Source organism: Fukomys damarensis, unplaced genomic scaffold, assembly GCF_012274545.1.
Source record: "Fukomys damarensis isolate Sample0158 unplaced genomic scaffold, DMR_v1.0_HiC HiC_scaffold_6, whole genome shotgun sequence".
Classification (NCBI taxonomy): domain Eukaryota; kingdom Metazoa; phylum Chordata; class Mammalia; order Rodentia; family Bathyergidae; genus Fukomys; species Fukomys damarensis.
The window spans coordinates 17,831,995-17,841,695 of NW_022900918.1; positions in this window are offsets into that span (position 1 = coordinate 17,831,995).

Sequence of the window (9,701 nt, forward strand, 5' to 3'; positions counted from 1 at the left end):
TATTAAATTTTTATATACACACATATATAAACTTTTTAATTCTCTTTTTAAAATCTTTTTTGTTTTGCTTTGTTTTGAGACAGGGTCCTGCCATGTAATTCAGGCATGAAAGTGGTGATTATCCTGCCACAGCATCTGAGGGCTGGATCACAAAGGTGTGCCATCTCTCCCAGAGACTCTTTCCAGTAGCATCATAACATTTTGAACTCAGAACACCAGTATTTAAAACTCATTGTGTTAAATTTTACAATTACTATTTTGCAAAGGATTTTGAATTTTTTAAAACTCAGTGCTTTTCTAGATTGTGTTTAATAAAACATAAATTCAGAATATGGGCCCCACATAAAATCTACTGTACAAGTTAACTTTAAAATTTAAATTTTAAATACTTTTAATGTTTTAAATTGCATACATTTACTGGATAGATTCAATTACATTAAATGTACTGGACCAAAACATGGTGAAAATAGACGAAATTGATCAAATCCCTCCCTGCTCACCAATTAATGCTCAATTCGGGGGTCTTTTTTAATTCATTAAGTTTATGGGTACATTGAATATACAATATAATGGCATTCAACATTGGGAATTTGTGCCTTTGTTCTTATTTTTTCCTCATTCCTCATTCCTTTGCCCTCACTTCTACCCCTTCACCCCTCCCTATTTACAAATAATTTGTTTCCATTTTCTTTTTGCTTGTATTTATTCCTTGCCCTTCCCCTATCCCACCCAATTCCCTTTCCTCCTTTGAGCATAGTCTTTCTATTTCACATTATCTATTATACATTTTGATCCTTATTGAAACTTTCAGTTTCTCACGTTAGAGAAACTATTAGGTATTTACATGTGTGTCCTATTTATATCATTTAAGCATATAGCTTCAATGTGTGTCCAGTTAGCTATAAATGTCTCTATTTTCTCATTATTTATGGCTGAGTACTATTCCATTTCATTTAAAATATGCATTTTCTTTATCCAGTCTCCCGTAGATGAGCAATTGGGCTGCATTCAAGTTTTAGCTATCACAAATTATGCTGCTATGAACAAGGTTGCACATATATCACTGTGGTATGACTCTTTTAATTTTTTAAGGAAGATACCCAGTAGGATGGCGGGGTCAAATGGCACTTCCAATCCTAGTTCTTTGGTGTAGCTCCATACTAATTTCCACAGTGGTTCCCCCAGTCTACCCTCCCATTAGCAGTGGATCAGTGTTCATCTTTCTCCACAGTCCTGCCAGCATTTGTTATTGGTTGATTTCATGATAACAGCTGTTCTTCAAGGGTTGAGGTGGAATCTCAATATAGTTTCTGTTTGATTTTGTTTTTTTTTCTTATTGAGTTTATTTGTATATTTTAGGTATACAGTACAGATACATTCATCATTGGGATCTTGTACCATTAGTATATTTTAGGTATACAGTACAGTTACATTCATCATTGGGATCTTGTACCTTTACATGACAGGTATTGGTTCTCATTTTTTCCCCTTTTCCCTGCCCTACCTTCACCCCCTCCACCCTACCCTATTTACAAATACTTTCTTTCCATTTTTTCATTTTCTCATATTTTTTTCTTTTCCCTCATTTCCTTTCCCCTACACCTTTAGCCCTTTCTTCCTATTTCACATTGTCAATTATCTCATTAGGATCTTATGTACCTTTATAATTTTTCACACCAGAGAAACTGCTTGGTATTTATATATGTGTGATTTATTTATTTCACTTAGAAGTATATCCTTAATATGTATCCATTTTCCTATGAATGACTAATTCTCCTTCTTTATGACTGAGTAGTATTCCATTTTATAGAAAAAAAACATCTTTATCCAGTCTCCAACTGATGGGCAAATAGGCTGTTTCTAAATTTTAGCTATTACAAACTGTGCAGCCATAAACATAGATGCACATATATCACTGTGATATGATCCTTTTAATTTTTTGGAAAGATACCCAGCAGAGGGATGGTTGGGTCAAATTCTACACTTAACTGACACTTTCAGCAGAGTATCTGGATAGAAGATCAACACTCAAAAATAAAAAGGCTTCCTATACACAAATAACGGACTCACTGAGAGAGAAATTGTGGAAACGATTTCTTTCACCATAGTTTCCAAAAAAAAATGAAGTATCTAGGAATCAATCTAACAAAAGAAGCAGAAGACCTCTACACTGAAAACTACAGCAATCTGAAAAGATAGATCAAAGAGGATATAAGAAAATGTAAAGATATCCCCTCCTCCTGAGTAGGAAGAATCAACATAGTGAAAATGGCCATACTACCAAAACTGCTATACAGATTCAATACAATGCTGATTGAAATTCCAACACTATATTTCACAGAACTAGAAAAAATATCCAAAAATTTATTTGGAACAAGAAGATACTTAGAATAGCAAAAGCCATCCTAGGCAACAGAGACATGGCAGTAGGTATAACAATTACCAATTTGAAATTATACTACAAAGCCACTGTGATAAAAATAGCTTGATACTGGCAAAGAAACAGACCTGAGGATCAGTGGAATAGATTGGAAGATACAGAAACAACCTCAGATGTACTCAGCTACCTCATCTTTGACAAAAGAGCCAACCATCCTCACTGGAGGAAAGATAACCTCTTTAATAAATGGTGTTGGAAAAACTCAGTTTCAACCTGGCAAAGATTAAAACTAGACCTTTATCTTTTGCCATGCACTAAACTAAAACCCAAGTGGATTAAAGATCTAAATATTTTTTTAAAAAAAGAGTCACTAAAATTGCTGGAGATTAGTTAAGCAGAAGACATTGTTGAAGACATTGGGATAGGTAAAGACTTTATGAACAAATCCTCAGTAGCACAGGAACTAGCAGAAAGAATCAAAAACTGGGATCTTATCTTATTAAAAAGCATCTGTACTGCAAAAGAAACCATCAACAGAACTAAAAGACAACCTACAGTGTGGGGAAAAATTTTTACCAGCTTTTCCTCAAAGGACTATTATCTAGAATATATAAAGAACTAAAAAAAAAAAAAAAAGCATCCCTCCCCCAAATATAAAGACCTAATTCAAAAATGGTCATCTGAAATGAACATACCTTTCTCAGACAAAGAAGTAAAAGCAGCTAGTAAATATATGAAAAAAATGTTCCATTTGCATTTCTTGAATGACCAGTGATGTTTAACATTTTTTCATATGTTTATTGGCTATTTCTGCTTTCTTGTCTGAGAGATGTCTTTATTTCAGATGTCCATTTTTGGATTGGATCTTTAAATTTGAGAGGTCTAATTGTTTTTTAGTTCTTTATACATTCTATTTTTTTCAGCTTTAATTGAGTTTATTGGTACATTTTAGGGATACAGTACAGTAACATTCATTGTTGGGATCTTGTATCATTGTTTTCTTGTACATGACAAGTCTTGATTCTCATTTTCTGCCCTTACCTCTGCCCTCCCTTCACTCCCTCCTCCCCTCCCCATCTACAAACACTTTATTTTCATCTTTTCATTCTCTCACATTTTTTTCTTATCCCTTTTTACTCTTCCCCTACCCATTCCACCTTCCCTACACCTTTAGCTCCTTTCTTCCCATTTCTAAATGTCAGTAATCTTATTAGGATCTTATGCATTGTTGCAGATTATTCACACCAGGGAAACTATTCGGTATTTATACATGTGTGACTTATTTATTTCACTTAGGAGTATATCTTCAATATGTATTCATTTTCCTATGAATGAATCTATTTTCTCATTCTTTATGGCTGAGTAATATTCCATTTTATAGAAAAAACACATCTTCTTTATCCAGTTTCCAACGGATGGGCATATGGGCTGTTTCCAAGATTTAGCTATTACAAACTGTGCCGCTATAAACATGGGTGCACATACTTCTCTGTGATATGATTCTTTTAGTTCTCTTGGAAAGATACCCAGAAGAGGGATGGCTGGGTTAAATGGAACCTCTAGTCAAAGCTCTTTGAGGTACCTCCATATTGATTTCCATAGTGGTTGCACCAGTCTGCACTCCCACCAACAATGGAGAAGAGTTCCTTTCTCCCCACAACCCCGCCAACATTTGTTATTGTATGATTTCTTGATAGCAGCCGATCTTTGTGGGGTGAGGTGGAATCTCAGTGTTGTTTTCATCTGCATCTCTCGAATGACCAGTGATGTGGAACATTTTTTCAAATATTTTCTTGCTGCTTTTACTTCTTTGTCTGAGAAATGTCTGTTCATTTCGGATGCCTGTTTTTGAATCGGGTCTTTATATTGGAGGGACTGATTGTTTTGAGTTCTTTATATATTCTAGATAATAGTCCTTTGTCTGAGGAACAGCTGGTAAAATTTTTTTTCCCACATTGTAGGTTGTCTCTTAGTTCTGCTGATGGTTTCTTTTGAAGTACAGAAGCTTTTTAGTAAGATGAGATCCCAGTTGTTGATTCTATCTGCTAGTTCCCGTGCTACTGAGGATTTGTTCATAAAGTCTTTTCCTATACCAATGTCTTTATACATTCTAGATAGTAGACTTTGTCTGAGGAATAGCAGGTAAAATTTTTTTCCACATTCTAGTTTGTTGGCTTTTCACACTGCTCGTTATTTTTCTTGCTGTGCGGAAGCCTTTTAATATGAAGACATCCCACTTGTTGATTGTGCTTGTTCATGGGCAACTGATGTTTTGTTCATAAAATCTTCTCCTACATCAATGTCTTCAGGAGTTCTATGTAACCTCTCTTCCAGCTGGTTTAGTGTGAGGGTGTTTGGCTCCTTTGTTGAAGATGAGCTAGTTGAATGTTTTTTTGATTTGTTTCTTCGTCATCTAATCTGTTTCACTGATCATCAGGTCTGTTTCCTTGCCAGTACTATGGTGTTTTTATCACAGTAGCTTTATAGTATAGTTTCAAGTTGGGGATTGTGATATCCTCTAAATTGTTTTTTTTTTTTTTCCCTAGGATTACTTTTGCTACTCTAGGTCCCTTTTTGTTCCATATGAATTTTTGGATTGTTTTCTCAAGGTTTGTGAGGTGTGCTTCCAGGATTTCAATTGTAATTGCATTGAATCTGTATGGCAGTTTTGAAAGTAAGGCTATTTTCATTATGTTGATTCTTCCTACCCAGGAGCCAGGGATGTCTTTCCATTTTCTGATATCCTCTTCTATCTTTTTTCTTTCAGAGTGCTATAATTTTGAGATTAGAGGACTTTGATTTATTTGGCTAGGTTGATTCCTATGTATTTCAATTTTTTGGATACTAATGTGAAAGGAATTGATTGCCCCATTTCTCTATGAGTGAGCCTGTTTTTTGTGTATAGAAAAGCTATTGATTTTTGTGTGTTAACCTTGTAGCCAGCTACTTTACTGAATTTGACTTTTAAGTCTACGAGACTTTTGGTGGAGTTCTTAGGGTCTTCTATCTATATAGAGTATCACCTATAATGACAATTTGACTTCTTCATTTCCTGGCTTTATTCCTTTTATTTCTTTCTCTTGTCTAACTGACACAGCTAATCTTTCCAAAACTATACTGAACAGGAGTGGTGATAGGGGACATCCTTGTCTTTTTCCTGATTTTAGCCTGAAGCATTTCCATTTTTGACTAGTATGATGTGGGCTGTTGGTTTTTCATAGATATCTTTTATCAGGTTGAGACAAGGTCCATCCATTCCAATTTTCTGTAGGGTTTTATTATTAATGGGTGTTGGATTTTTATCAAATGCTTTTTTCTGCATCTATTGAGATATCATGTGTTATTTTTTTCGTGACTATGGTAATATAGTGCAGTACATTTATTGATCTGTGTATGTAAAAACATCCCTGAATTCCTGGGATGAAACCCACATGGTCAAGGTTTGTGATCTGCTTGATGATCTCCTACATTCTGTTTCCCAGCATCTTATTGAGGATTTATCTCTCTATTTTCATTATGGAAATAGGCTTATACTTCTCTTTAGTTTGGGGTTCTCTTTCCTTTTGGGATTAAGGTGATGCTAGATCCCTTGAATGAATTTGGGAGTATTGGTTTCCTTTCAGTTTAATTGAAGAGTTTGAACAGTAATGACAGTAGTTCTCTAAATGTTTTGTAGAATTCAGCAGTGGAGCTATCAAGACCCCTGCTTTTCTTCATTGGAAAATTTTTAGTACATTTTCAGTTTCATTCATGGATATTGGATTCTTTAGAACAACTTTTATTGTAAGATATGTATCTAGAAATCTATCCATTTCTTCTGTGTTTTCCATCTTATTGGTATTCTCAAAGTAGGTATTGATGTTCCTCTGGATTTTGTTTTGTTTTGTTTTGTTTTTTTGTTTTTTGGGGTACTGGTGATCAAGCTTGATTTCTTGTGTTTGCAAGGCAGGCCACCAAACCACTGAGCTAAATCCATGGCCCTCCTCTGGATTTTTGGTGGATCTGTTTTAATTACACCCTTTTCATTCATAATTGCATGGCCTTGGGCATTTTCTTTGCTTTTTGAATAGAGTTGGCTAACAGACTGTCACTTTTGTTTCTTCTTTAGAAGAACCAACTCTTTTCTTCATTAATTTTTTTGTATCATTCACTTAGTTTCCATTAAATTGATTTCTGCTGTGATCTTTATAATTTTCTCCCATGTGTGAGCTTTGAGTTTGTCTTGTCCTTCTTTTTCTAGAAGCTTGAGGTTGAACATCAGGTTTTTTATTGTTGTTGTTGGTTTTCCTAGTTCTAGTTTCCTAATATAAGTATTCATTGCTAAGAATTTCCCTCATAACACTGCTTTCATTATTATGTCCCATAGATTCCAATATGTTTTATTGGCATTTTTATTTAATTGTAAAAACTGTCAGATTTCTTCTTCAATTTCCTCTGTAACCCATTGGTTATTCAGAAGTGTGTTTCAACTTCCATGTGTTTATGAAATTCCTGTGGTTTCTTTTGCTATCGATCTCCAATTTCAACTAACTGATAATATTCAGTGGTTCACTTCAGTTCCTTTGTACTTACTTAGACATGTTCTATGGGCGAGTATGCGGTCTATTTTGGAAAATGACCCATGCACAGCCAAGAATGTGTATTCTGATTTTGTGGGATCACTCTGTAAACATTTGTTAAATGCAAGAGTTTTATTGAGTTCTAGAATATCATTGTTTGTGTCCAGTTGAGCTATCTGTTTGTGGTAGTGAGGTATTGACTTCCCCCCAATACTGTTGTATTAGTACTTATTTGATTTTTCATGACCATTAGTATTCATTTTATACAGTTGGGTGTGCTAATATTTGGTACATATATATTTATGATTGTGATCTATTTCTATTGAATTGCTTCCTTTACAAGGATGCAGTGTCCTTCTTTGTCTCTTCTAACTAGTGTTGGTTTGAAATCCACTTGATGTGCAAACAGAGTAGCTACTCCTGATTTTTCAGGTTTCTGTAACAGGGAGTATTGTTTTCCACCCTTTAACTTTCAGTTTATGCATTTGTTTTTTAAGTAAGTATGTTTCTTGTGTGCAGTATAATGTTGGATCTTGGTTCTTGGCCCACTTTGTCAGTCTCTCTTTCTTTTTTTTTTGGTACCAGGGATTGAACTTGGGTCTTTGAGCTTGCAAGGCAGGCCACCAAACCACTGAGCTAAATCCCTGGCCCTGTCAGTCTCTTGCTTTTGATTGGTGAAATGAAACTATAAACACTGATAGGTATAAATGATATGCATGACTTATCCTTGTCATGACTTTTTCTTGTTGTTAGATTCTCTCCTTTTGCACTTAAGTTTTTCTCTTGCATGATGGTCTCATTCTACAGATTTCCTGAGGTTGTAATCCTCATTGTCTTTTCCTAGGATATTGTTTAAAATTTTTGGAGTGCTGGTTTGGTATGCATGAAGTTCCTCCGGTGTTCTTTGTCATGTCTTATTTCTCCAACAATTTAGAAAGATAGATTTTTAAGATATAACAATCTGGGTTGGAGACTGTTTTCTTTTAGGGCTTGTCATACTTCATGCCTGGCTATTCTTAACTTGAGAATTTGTGCTGAGGAATCTGCTGTGATTCTGATTGGCTTTCCTTTGTATGTGATTTCTTCTGTTTCTTTTTTTCATTTATTTGTTTATTGGTACAGGGGATTAAATTTATGACACTTGAGAGGAAGGTTGTGGTGCCACTAAACTAAATACCCAGCCCATGTATGTGATTTCTTTTCTCTATTTGTAGTTATTTGTAGTATTGTGTTTTGTTGGGTTGCTGGAATCTTGACTATCATTTGCATAGGTGTAGGTTTGTTTTTTTTTTAAATCATGGCTAGTTGGAGTACTATATATCTCACTAATCTGTATGTCAAATTCTTTTCCCCTGCTGGGAAAGTTTTCGCTCATTACTTCTGTGAACAGTATTTTTTTTAATGCTATTTACACTATATTCTGTTTCTTCATTGACTTTAATTAGTCTTATATTATTCTTTGCATCTTGTAGTAGCTACTAAATTTTTTTTTTTTGGTCCCTTGCTATGTTTTAGAAATCTTTCTTTTTCTGGTCATTAATCACAATCCTGTCTTTATCTGATTTTCTGTCCTCACACTGGCATGTTCTGCTGCATAAGATTTCAATGAAATTTTTTTTTCCTCATTGAGTTTATTGGTACATTTTAGGTATACGTTACAGTTACATTCATCAATGGGATCTTGTACCTTTACATGACACATTCCTGGTTCTCATTTTTTCCCCTTGTGGAATTTTTAATCTGTTTGAATCTGTTTTATGGATTCCATTTATTTCCTATGCTGGAATTCCATCATGTTCCTGGCTCTACTTTTTTTTTTGAATTTGTGTCTTGTTTAGAATTATGTTATGTCTTTTAGTATAGACACCGTCTCTACTGTTATCTGAGAAATTATTTGATTTTATTTCTTCCAGATCCTCTTTTGTTGGCCTTTCAGGGCATCCAGGTGGTGAAGTTTCAGATTGGTCCATTTCATTGCCCCTTGTGGTTGCATTTTGCTATTTGGAAGTCTGGTTTTGAGTCTTGTTTAAGTGTCTTTTCATTTTAACTGCTATAGTCTGTTGTGCCTTTATTGAGGTAACTCTGCTCTCCCAGGGGGCTTCAAATCCCCAGAAGTCTCAGAGAGGCCTTCTCTTTAGTGTTCACTACTGTGCCAATTCCTGGGCACAGAATGATGGCCTTGTGGATCCTGCACTGTGCTGCTGCCTCAGTTGGGTTTTCCCTGCTGTCTGCACACACTTACAGATTGTATCTGGGTGGTCCTCTGGCTGGGGCCTGTATGCCTGAGTAGCTGTTTTTTCAGGTGTCTTTTCCTAACACTTTCCTATAACCTCTTTCCAGTTCTTTTTAAGTTGATGTTATTTCATTATTTGTTGATCCATCTTAATTAATCTTTGTTATATAAATTCTTATTTAGCTATGCTATTACATTATTATTTAGTTCTTTAAGTCAGCAAAGTCGGAGCTTTTTGTAGACAGTGAATTTCACTTATTCCTTTTCCCCTCTAGTACTGGAGATCGAATCCTTAGAGTGTAGGGCTAAATCCGCAGCATTTTTACATTTTATTTTTTTATTTTGTTTTAGATGATACCTTTATAAGTTGCCAGGTCATTGAGCTGGAACTTACCATTCTCCTTCCTCAATCTTCTGAGCAGCTGGGACTACAGTCATGTGTCACTGAACTCAGCTCACGTATTCATTTTTGTTTCCCTAAAGCACACTCTTTTTTTTTTTTTTTTTTTTTTTTTTTTTTTTTTTTTTT